The sequence below is a fragment of the Notamacropus eugenii genome, chromosome Y (assembly GCF_028372415.1).
Source record: "Notamacropus eugenii isolate mMacEug1 chromosome Y, mMacEug1.pri_v2, whole genome shotgun sequence".
NCBI classification, from domain to species: Eukaryota; Metazoa; Chordata; class Mammalia; order Diprotodontia; family Macropodidae; genus Notamacropus; species Notamacropus eugenii.
Window position 1 is genome coordinate 10,716,244 of NC_092880.1, and position 12,782 is coordinate 10,729,025.

Consider the following 12,782-nt stretch of genomic DNA (forward strand, 5'->3'; position numbering starts at 1 on the left):
TCTGACATTTTCAGATCATCCTTAAATTTTCTTCAAGCAGACCTAAGAACAGGCAACTCTTACAAGTCTTGAACTCTTTACACCTCACACTTTACCGAGGAAAACTCAGTACATAGCTTTATTGTTATTTGTCTTCTCACTGACTTACAACCAAAAATTCTCAATTTCTTTGACTTCCCAAGAAAATTGAGGCTTACTTCTACATGACTGAGTGGCTTCTTATAACTCCAACTTTGGTATTTGAGATAATCATAAACTCAAGTTACTATCCAGTGCAGAAATGCACTGGATAAAATAAATATAATAAATAAAACAAAATAATAAATAAATTAAACATTAATTTATTTAATATTGAATAATATTATTAATAAATAAAATAAAAATAAAACTTTTCATTAGCATTTAATTTAAAAAACAAGGCGAAATCTCCCTAATTAACAAATATTGTAATATGAATCATGCTCATGAAAATGTTGAGAGAAAAATGTACAGAAAATTTTTAATCCTAAGTTCACATTTCAACTTCCATAGTACCTTCCCACAACTATTGCTACTTCCCATCGAACCTGCTGCTGTCTAGTGATGCCAGGCTCTTAAGATAACCACAGAATTTGAAAACTGAATGAGATCTCAGTGTTTTTTTAGTCTAAATTTATACATATGCAGTATAATACTTAACAAGTAATCATTTATCCTCTGCTTGAAGACCTCTAAGGACAGGGAACCCATTACCTTTCAAAGGGAATGAATCCACTTTTGGACAGCTCCAATATTTATGAATTTGTCCAGGCAAAAATTTGTCTCTTTGCAATCTACTCAGATTCTGTCTTCTAAAATCATTTAGAAGTCATCTATTTTCTCCTTCAAATGACAATTTTTGAAATACTTGAAATCTATCATGTCCCCATAAGTCTTTTCTTCTCCATGTTAAACATTTGCAGTTCCTTCAACTGATCCTCATATGACATAGCTTCATCAACATCCATCATCATCTAGTTTCCCTTATTCAGACATTTTCTAGCTTATCAATGCCTTCCTTTAATTGTACTGCTCAGAAATGGACAAAATTCTCTATGTGATGTCTGATGAATGGAACTATCACAGTCTTAGTTCTGGAAACTATACCTCTCTCTCGAAAAGTAGCAGAGTATGATGAATGGAAAGTTGGCCTTGAAGTCAAAAAACTCCAGATTCAGGTCCTTCCTCCATCATATACTGCATGTTAAGTCAAAAGTGGGCGAGCCACTTAACCTTTCAGTTCTCCACACAGGGCAGCTTCTATAGAGGAAGATCCCCACTACACCAATGGACTCACACATCTGGTTAAAAGCAACAATAATAACAACAAGAAACTGTTCATTTAAGCTAGAATCAAAATAAATTGTAGGTCACAATCTACTTTTGACTGATATCAGGTTTCCAATTCCGAGAACTTTCTTATGACTATATACATAAATATACATGTAGGTATATATATATATATGTATATATATACATATATATATATATATATATATATATATATATACATACACTAAGGCAAGTGTTTTATTAAAAGACAACTAAGATTCTAATATTACTTGTCCAAATCTATCAGTGACTTGAAAATTTCATTCCTTTTCTTCATATATTATATATATATATGTGTGTGTGTGTGTAAGTATATATATATATATGTATATATATATATATATATATATATGTATATATACATGTAATGTGTGTAGGGAGAGAAAGAGACAGATAGAGAGTGAGAGAGAGGGGAAGAGAGAGACAGAGAGACAGAGAGAGAGGAGAGATGTTTGCCTATTATTGCACTTGTGAATTTGATTTTTTTTTACCCGGTGTACTGACTTTTTATTTATACTTTTTGAGTGTTATCTCTAGATTCAGTCCAGTGTTCTAGCTTCTGAGAAGCTTTTTGATTCCTGATGACATTAGTCATGGGTGTGCTAGTCATTTCTTCCAACTTTATGTTGTCTACAAATTTGATGAGCTTGATATCTGCACCTTTATCTAAATTATTGAGAAAAGGTTGAATAACATAGTACTAAACACACATCCTCAGAATAGTTTAGCGATGACTAATGTAACTTTTAACTACTTTAACTTAAATTATCTATGTTATTATGAATTAAAAATCACTCTGAGTTTGCCCTCTCTCCTTCAAAAAAATTATGAATCTCAGTAATTGTATTTTTTCCTAGTCCATATCTCTCCATCTTTTCCACAATAGCATGAGATATCTTATCAAAAGTTTTGCTAAATCTCAATAAAATATATCCATGTCATTATTTGGTCTATAAGTTTAACCACTGTGTCAAAAAAGAAATTATTTTAGTATGACAAAATTATAGGTAGCATTTCAATAATCCTTTAATATTTTCAAAACCCTTCAGAAATATTATCTCATTTTATCCTCATATTAACCCTATGAGGTAGGTACCATTATTATTCCCAGTTTTATAGATAAGAAAATGGATACAAACAGAGATTTAATGCCCTACCCAGGCTCATACAGTTAGTAAGTATATAAAGCAGGATTTGAGCTCATGTTTTCCTGACTCCACATCCAACACACTATTCACTGTGTCCCTAGTGACCCATGACATGACTTGATTCAGTCACTAAGCATTTATTAAGCACTTCCTAGGTCCTCCTAAATCGTAAGACTGGAAATATAAGAAGGACTTCAGTTTTGAAGATCTTTAAAAGTCAAACAGGATTTTATATTTGATTGTGGAGGTAATAGAAAGACATTTAAGTTTAATGAGTAGCAAGTAGGATGAGACACGACATGATAAGATGTGAACTTTAAGAAAACTACATAGAAAGAGCTTTGGGTCAAGGATACCAATTAGAAGTCTATACTAATGGTCTGAACAAAGGTGCTGAGAGATTGTTCAAAGGATGACTTTGTCAGTGTAGAGAAGGTGATTAGTATGAGAGATATCATAAAGATAGAAATGATAAGCTATGACAATGGATTGGTTATAGGAGGGTAGTGTAAGTGAGAGGTCAAGAATAATACTTTGGTTATTAGCCTGAGTGACAGGGAGGATGATGGCATCATCAACTGCAATGGGAATGTTGGGAAGAGGATTTGAGGGATAACATAATGAGTCTGATTTTGGATATACAGAGACTTAGATACCTGTGGGATACCCAATTTCAGATATCCAAAATGGAGTTTGGGATTTGAGACTGGAGTTTAGCAGAGACAGGAGTAACAGAGGCGATAAGAAGGAAGATCTCTGAATGATATTTATTGAGGAAGAAAGGAGGAAAAGGCTCCCTGAAGGAATGGTCTCAGGTTTTTTTTGAAGTATGAGGCAAGGCCCTCAACTGATGGGGGTGGGGAGGGAGTGCAGTAGGAAACGTGAATAGGGTGAGTATCTTCTCCCGATGTGGGACAAAGAATATGGGGGAAAACAATATTTTGACTAAAAAGGAGCTGAAAATGTGCTGAGTACCTCTAAATATAATGATAGTCTCAGAGAGAGAAAGAGAGAGAGACACACACACACACACAGAGAGAGAGAGAGAGAGAGAGAGAGAGAGAGAGAGAGAGAGAGAGAGATGCCTTTGAAAAAGCCCCAGCAGATAATAGAAGAAGCTCACCACTGATTCCACTCTTCTCCCGTCCCTTGGTGAATCAGTTCAACTCTATACTATCCTCTATGCTAGAATTCCTTTACCTCCTATGCCAGCCCTATGGCTGGCCATTCTTTGCCAAGCCCTAACCCTAATCCAATCTTGGATTACTCCTAACATCCATCTCCTTAGTTCTCATTTGCAAGTTGCTGAGGGGAAATGGAGAGAAAAATCACAAAAATATATTGATTGGGTTCACTGTCAATCTTTGTTAGGTAAACTCAACTAAGCTCTTCCCTCAACAAGGCAATTCTTTTACAAGTTGTTAATTGATTCACTATCTCACTCACCAACATGGCTATTCCAACTTTTCTCTCTCTCCTCAAACTTCCCATGGCACTCCTCTGCTCTCCTTCCCAGCACTCTGTCTACTGGGCCTGAAGCTCCACTCTCTTCCAATGGAAACTCTTTTAAAAAAATTCTCATTGGAGAAAAACAGGACTTTCAAAAAGTTATGTTAAACTAGAAATTATATAAATCAAGTTTTTCCCATCCCTGCCTCAGAATCATGAACTCATTGTATGCTACAGGACTGGGGAATCATATAAAAATCACATACAAATAAAAAGTACTTATTTAGGTATTTTGAATAGAAAAAAAGAAACATAAACTTTCCACTTTAAAGACTGAGAACAGATAGTATAAAGCTCTATTCTATATGTAAAGCAAACAATCTGGGGGGCATCTAGGTGGTGTAGTGAATAGAGTACAGGCTCCAGAGTCAGGAGGACTTGAGTTCAAATCCAACCTTAGACACTTGACACACTAGCTGTGTGACCTTGGTTGAGTCACTTAACTGTAACTGCCTTGCCTTCCCCAGTCTAAAACAAACAAACACAAAACTCAAATAATCTGTTCATAATATTACTTCATTATCATTAATTCTGGAACATTGGACAAATCATAACCTCTCTACCCTCACATTTTTCATTTGTAAAATGAAGTGGTTATTAAGGCTATACACTTTAGCTCAGGGGGCAGCTAGGTGGAGCAGTGGATAGAGCACCAGTGCAGAAGTCTGGAGGACCTGCGTTCAAATCTTACCTCAGACACTTGGCACTTACTAGTGTGACCTTGGGCAAGTCACCTAACCCCAATTGCCTCATCCTGGGTCATCTCCAGTCATCCTGATGGATATCTGGTCACTGGATTCAGATGGCTCTAGAGGAGAAGTGAGGCTGGTGACCTGCACAGCCCTCCCTCACTCACAACAAAGTCAAGTGCAAGTCATGTCATTATTTCTTTGATGACACGGTCTTCTTTGACAACGAAGGATGAACACACACACAGACACTTTAGTTGGAAAAATTTAATCTTTTGTGATTATTTAAGCTAAACACAGAGGAAAAGAAACAGAAACCAGTAGGAGGAAATTCAAATACAGTGACAGAAAAATATAGAAAGCAAAGTAGAGCAAGAGAGATAGAAAGGCAAAGAGGAAAGAATAAATATGGAGAGTTTCTCTCTAGGAATATCGATTGTTCAAGGGTTCTTGTGTTCATTAACACATCAGCACCAAACATTCACTTAGCACCTACCCCTAGTAGAGCTGAAAAGTAAGCTCTTATCACACAATGCTCTTCAAGGGACAGTGACCTTTAAATGCTGATTGATGCCCCTTTCTGCTATCAAAAGGTGCTTATCTCTTCAAACTTCAAAGTATACGTTGAAAAGATAAAAAAGTTCTTCCAAGGAATTTGAAAGAGTTTTTTGGAGTGTATGAAGGGATTACTAATATTTTAGAAATCATATTTGGGAACCTTAAGAGATGTCAATTAATTTGCACGACTTTCAGCCTGAAAAATGCTTTTAACGTTCAAAAGCTATATTTCATTGCTTTAGCTTTTTTTTTTTTTTTGGATTAGGTCATCCTCCAATCCAAGGTGCCAGTATTTACCTGGCCCTCTGAAATTAAACCACCAGTCAGATTTAGTCCATGTATTGGGGTAACCTATCCTCAACCTAAGACTGCCAGGTAATCAAACAAAATGAATCTATTCAATGTCTACTCTGCTGTAGGTACTGTGCTAAGTTATGATACAAAGATAAAAGAAAAATAGTCCCTGTTTGCAAGGAATTTGCCTTCTAATGGGGGAGACAACATATACATACATAGGTGTATATTCAAAATAATAAACTAGCAGTACTTTGAGGTTTAAAAAACATTTTACAAGCATTATCTTATTTTATCCTCAATATTTCCTGGGAGGTAGGTGATATTATCATCCTTTCACAGATGAGAAAACGGAGGCCAAGGTATGTTAGGTGACTTGCACAGGGACACAGAGATAATAAGTATATGAGGCAGTATTTGAACTCAGACCATATGACACCAAGTCATGGACACTTATCCACTGCACCATGTAGCTACCTCAAAGATATATACAATGTAGATAAGTAAAAGGTAACCTTTGGAGGAAAAAATACTAGCAGGTGGTGGTACTAGGAAAAGCCTCCTTCATTTGAGCTTAGTATTAGAAGAAATTAGGGAGGAAATCATCTCCAAGAGATGGAAGTAAGGAGAACATTCCAAGCAATGGGGACAGCCAATGCAAAAATCTAGAGGGAGGGATGGAGTCAGCTGTGAGAAACAGCAAATAAGTTAGCATAGCTAACCTGCTGCTGTTGTTCACCTTCACCCTTTGTTCTCACAGAGGACCAATGAAACCAGGAGGATAATTTCTTGACTTGTAAGTGAGTTGGATTTAAGTGAGTCAGAGCTGTACAAAGTCATCAATTCCACTTTCTCTTCCAGAATTATCAGGGTCCAGTGGCAAAATATAGGTCAAGACAACTGGCAACGACCAGCTACTAGCTGGACTATAAAGAGTGTGGAGAAGAACGATGTGTAAGTAGAAGGTAAAGATAAGAAAGTGCCATGTGATGAAGACCTTTGAATGACAAACAGAGGAGTTCATAATTAATTTTCAAGATAATATGAAGGCACTCTAAATTCTTTTTTTTTTTTTGTAGTGAGATGAAGGGTGATGTGGTCAGACCTGCACATTAAAGAACTCATGGTGACTACAAGGAGAATAGATTGAATCAGGAAGATACTTGAAGCTGGGAAACAAATTAGGAGGCTATTGTAATAGTCCAGGTAAGAGAGGATTAAAATCTGATCTAAAGTGATGGTGCATGAGTGGAGAGCATAGGAAATATAGGGAAGCCACTGGAGAGATAGGAAAGAAAGAATGTGGTAAATGAATAGATATGTGAAATGAATTAGATTAAACACTTTAAGTTGAAGAAGCTATAAAACTGTATGACCTGAAAGATTAGAGAAGTTTGGAAGAGGGATGGGTTGGGGAAGGGGTGTGAATAAGGCAGAAAAGACAGAACTAATTGTGTTATAGGATCACAGATTAGGGCTGAAAAGGTTCATAGAAAATATCAAGTCCACCCTTCCTCCCCCATGCTCCACTAATTTTACATACAAGGAAACCAGGGCTGGGAGAAGTTAGGTATAGGGTCCCATAGGCAGTAAGTGGTAGAGCAAGGGTTTTATTCCAGATCACTCAACTCCAATTCCAATTTCCCCCACTATATCACCATGCATTCCAGATCTGTTTTTGAGTACTGTTTCTGCCATGTACTATTTCCATGACTTGGAGTTTGGAAGGTCACTAACCTTCTCTGGGGCTCCATTTCTTATTCTATAAAGTGAGAAGGTTGGTCTAATGACCTCTGGCTAACCTACTCTGCCAAGTCCTGTAGGACAATAATAATATCTTTATTGGATTGGGATTTGTCATCTGAATCCTTCTCCCACCTAAAGTTTACCTAATTAGAATGTCAAAAGCCAAGTCCTGTGTTTCTATGTTGTCAAACAATGGTAATTTTATGCCTCTATGTCAGAGGAGTGATTTGGTATCAGGTCCTGGCTGTGCCTAACTTCATTAACCAAGGTTTGGGGAAGTTTTGCTCAGACACTTTTCAATCCATTTATCAGTCACCCTTGTAACCAAATTTCTAGTGCTATTATCCTCCTAAGGATAACTCAACTCAGTGAGGCCTCTTCTCACACTGATTCTGGTCATGAATACTGCTTCAGATCATATAACAGAATTTTTGACATGCCCTACTTTTGATACTATGCCAGAAAACTTTATTCTATAAACTTTGAGCACTATGGAAGTCTAGGCAACTACATTAAGCTCCCAAGATTCATCTTAGGTCACACTGAGCAAGGGCTAAGAGCATAAATCCCATGTCCCAAGGAGAAGGACTCCCTTTCCTCTAACTGATATCCAGAATGATACTAAGGAACTTTCCTGCAGTTCAAGTCCTTCAGTTTTTTATTCCCTTTGACCTCATCTGCAGAGCTAGTGGTGGCTGGATAATTAGATCAAATGATCTCTAAAATCCTTTGCATTTCTAAACCAGGGATTCTCAGTGGAGCTTATGACTTTGTATTCCATCATTCAACAAATATCATGGTCAAGAGAATTTGAGAGTTGGTAGAAATCTTACAGGCCATCGAATCAACTTTCTTTTACAGAAGAGCAAACTGAGGCCGAGAGAAACAGAGTGACTATTGCAAAATCCCACGGTAACAGCTCTGGGATTCAGAGTAACAGATGGTTTACAACACTTTATCCCAAAGGGCCAAAAGGTCTTTTATATTCCATGGAAAGACAGCAGCATTACGTGTTGCATGTATTAAAGCATGAACAGCTTTCTAGGAATGAAAGAAAAGCTCAGGAACACAATAGGGGAGAAACCAAAGCTACGTAGGGCCTGAGCTTGAGTACAGAAGCACTATCCTTGCTTCCTTAGATTTTCAGGTCACCAAGATCATATTCTCCCACCCTGAGATAATCCCAGAGTCATAACTTGGGAATGATTTCAATTGGGACTACTAGATAGTAGAGTTAAGATATGTGTGGTGGTTGGGGGCAGGGGGGGGGGGTCATCGGATGGGGCAGTTAGCAATCAAGATGTCAATATGAGGAGAGTCCAACCTGAGAACAGCAAGAGAGGTATTCCTCTCTTAGTAATAGAGAAGACAGTTCCTGTCCCTGAAGGTGTCAGAGAGAACGGTCCCAGGAGAATGGGCCCTCACTGAGTAAGACCCCTTGGGAGTGGTGTCTAGGAGGGTTTCTACAGGATTGTAAAGAGCTATAAGGTGATGAATGCCAACACTGATGGCCACAAGGAGTAAGAGATCAATCTCCAGAAGGAAGCACACTCCATACCTGGATAAAATCCCAGTTGGCCTTTTAATTGTTATAATCCTGGCTAATTCTAATTCATGGAAGCTGCAGTAAAATGAGGACAAATGAGCAACTTCCTATTCTCCCTCAATACCAAAGATTCAATTTAAAGTAAGGAAATCTAAATTCAAGCTCTGGCCCTGATATTGAGATATAGGTTGATGTTATTGTTACTATTGCTGTTGTGTGTGTGTGTGTGTGTATATGTGTGTTTGAAGTTTTAAATGTGTGAATATCTATGTGAATACACCTACATATATATATATATATGTGTGTGTGTGAATATATGTTCCTACACATATATACATACATTTGTACATACACATATAAATCCAGGGGTTAAACATTTAAAATATCTGTACTTCAGTTTCCTCATCTGTAAAATAGCAGTGATAATGCTCATTATGCCAACTTCACAGGAGCATTTTGGTAAAATAAAGGCACAGTTTTGTCAATTTTATAGTATTTTGGGGGGGGGAGGGGTGTGCCGCTAGACCCTGGGATGTGTTTGGAAACGTTTAGCACCCAGCTCTAAAGGAGTAAAAATGTACCTATTTTTAAATTCAATCTGCTTTATTAATATTGTCCGTATCACTTTCTCAAGTTTTACCAATCAACAAAACAATAGCCCTAATTTATTGCATTTGCTTATTTCTGAAGTTCAAATGTTTACAATGAAAATTTAAAAATCAACTCTTGTGAGCCTGTTTGAGACAGCTCCAGCACACCATTGCCAAACCTATGATTTCACTGAAATGGGCAATTCTTCGTATGAAAGCTGGTATGAAAGAATTGCCTAAAAAGTTAAAAGGTAAAATGATTATGGTGACATGGCCAACGTCACAGACCTCGAGTCTGGTTCTTTCTGACGCTGTCCTAAGCAAAATCGTTGGATATACTCTCCCCAAGGGGACCCTGGCCAGTCATCTTACAAATGCATGACATTGGTTAGAAGGTAAAACAAATGTGAAAGGGTCAGAACAAATTACTGCACTTTAAGTATTCCTCATTTAAAGCTGGACTAGCTCTCTCCGCAGCCATGCCCTGCACCCAAGCCACCCCGGCCGCCACGTCCCCCAGCAAGCGGGCCCGGGCCGCGCAGCCCGAGGACAGCTCCGTGCGCCTCCGCTTCTCCCGCCTCTCGGAGCACGCCACGGCCCCCTCCAAGGGGTCTGCGCGGGCCGCGGGCTACGACCTGTACAGTGCCTATGATTGTACAATACCAGCCATGGAGAAAGCCATTGTGAAGACAGACATTCAGATGTCTCTCCCTCCTGGGTGTTATGGTAGAGTTGCTCCACGTTCTGGCTTGGCTGCAAAACATTTCATAGATGTGGGAGCTGGTGTCATAGATGAAGATTACAGGGGAAATGTTGGTGTTGTACTCTTTAACTTTGGCAAAGAAACATTTGAAGTGAAAAAGGGTGACCGGATTGCCCAGCTGATTTGTGAACGGGTTTTTTATCCAGAACTTGAAGAGGTCCAAGGCTTAGATGACACTGAACGTGGAGCAGAAGGTTTTGGTTCAACTGGTCACAACGAATGTTATATAAAGAGTAGTTAGAGCAGCTTCCCCCTAAAACAGTTAATAAAGTGAATTTCTGCTTAAAAAAAAAATAAAGCTGGACTAGCCAAATTATTCCTTGTTCTCCATATACAATACTCTATCTCCTGACTTGATGACATAGCACAGATGGTCTCCTATAACTGGAATACATTTACTCTTCACCTCCTTCCTATAGATTCCCAGGCTTTCTTCAAGGGAGTACCTATTATATGCCAAGTATTTGGTCCTCATTACAATCTTGAGATGTTAAGTGCTTTTGTTTTTATTTTAAAATTGAGGAAACTGAGGCAAATGGAAGTTAAATGACTAGCTCAGGGTCATGAAACTAGTGTTTGAAAAGCTGGATTTGAACTCAGATATTTCAGACTCCCAGTATTAAATATCTGTCAGCAGGTATCTCTCAGTTTGAGAGATTTAAAAAAACTTAAAGAAAAAAGAACAAAGAAACAGTAAAACAGTCTACTTTTTCTTCAGGCAAACTGTTTCAGCTTGAAATCACCCAGTCGATTTCCCAAAGATCTGAGTATCTTGGAAGACAGTCTTCATCTTGAGTGTAATCTACCTCAGTGCTGGCTCCAATTTTATGCTGGAAGAGGACTGCTTGAAGATTTGAGGCAATAATTTCTTTCCTGGTGAATATTACTATGAATTTTCATTTACATGTTAACAAGGCCTTGAAGATATAAGCGATCTTCTCGTTACTACTACAGCTAGCAGTACTACTGATACTACTACTATTAACAATAATAATAAAAATAATACTGTTTTATTTTGTTTTTCACATTTCTCTTGATGATATAGGTAGTGGATAGAAGGATGAACTCAAGAGTCAGAAAGACTTGAACTGAAATCTGGCCTGATATACCTCTTCACTCTATGGCTTTGACAAATCCATTAACCTCTGTAGACCTCAGTTGACTGAAAGAATTGGACTTGATGACCTCAAAGGTCCCTTTGGACTATAATAGAGAGATTGTAAGGAGTTGCCTAAAGCAAATAGAGATTAGGGGCTTCTGTCCACCTTGATACAACTAGTAAGGATCAGAGGCAGGATTTGAACCCAGGTATTCAGGATTACAAGAACAGAACTCTTTCCATTTCCTCTTGCTGCTCATACAAGATTTATAATTTAGTTTGAAAAGCCCACATTTAATACAATTTGAATTTTTGGGTATTGTAGAGGCACTTGGCCATAGCAAAGACAGTGCTGATTTTGGAATCCAGGTGCTTAAATTCAAACTCTGCCTCTGATATTTGTTAATTCTGTGACCCTGGAAAAGGCACTTAATTTCTGCGTCTGTCACTATTTATCTATCTAAGCCATAGATGGTCATAAGATGTGCTTCAGAGGAGTAGTTGCCCACATAATAACAAAAAAATAATAGAAGTAGATAGTAAGTAAGAATGATCATTTTTTTAAGTTGCTTTTTTTAGTGGCTAAAATAGTCAAAAATTTTAAAAACTTTAGAGTCATAATCTTCATATATTGTGAAACATGAAAATAAAATGCTCTGGGTAACAGTGTTCTTAAACAGATTAGTAAAACCTGACCCCTTGTGGTTGTGAGGTAAACATACTCCACTGTTACACATGGGGTGAAGCCAGGTTACAAAGATGAAAGCATTTTATTGGATCCTTTGAAAGATTTATAAAGGTATATAGGAAAACAAAAATCTAGAAGGCAGGGGAGATAATACCAAATATACAGAAATACAGAATTTAAAACAGAAGGGAGGGGATCTAATTGAACATAGAAAAAAATATAATTTCCCCCAACAAACTTTCTAACACTTGGCTTTTAAACTTCCCAATTTGTAGATCTCACTTTTACCAGGGAACCAACCATCTCTGAAGGCAGACAAACTATTCAAATTTGGAATAAGTCTAATTGTCAGGGAGATTTTTTCCCCCTGGAGTCAAGCTGACATCTGCTTTTCTGTGATTTCCCCTCAACCCACACTGCTCCCTACTCCTGCCTTCAGGAGCCAAGTAGAACAAATCAAACCTTGCTTCCAAGTGGCAAACATCAAAACTGAAGACGACTATCAATAATAGCTGCCTCCTATGTAATTTATTCTTCAGGAAAAATATTTTTAGGTCCGTCTACTCTTTCTCACATGGAACTGCCTCTAGTCCTTTCATCATCCAAGTTGCCCTCTTCTGGATATTCTTTAGGGCAAGTAGGTCACACAGTGAATGCAGCACCAGACCTGGAGTTAGGAATACTAATCTTCCTGAGTTGACATCTGGATTCAGACAATAACCGTGTGACAGTAGGCAAGGCACATAATCCTCTTTGCTTCAGTTCCCTCATCTATAAAATGACCTGGAGAAGGAAATGATAA

At 37.8% G+C, this 12,782-nt stretch overlaps 1 pseudogene; it reads left to right on the forward strand.

Moving 5' to 3' along the window:
- Positions 1-9,901: 9,901 nt before the first annotated feature.
- On the forward strand, positions 9,902-10,491 carry LOC140516791 (deoxyuridine 5'-triphosphate nucleotidohydrolase pseudogene; annotated as a pseudogene).
- The last annotated feature ends 2,291 nt before the right edge of the window (positions 10,492-12,782 follow it).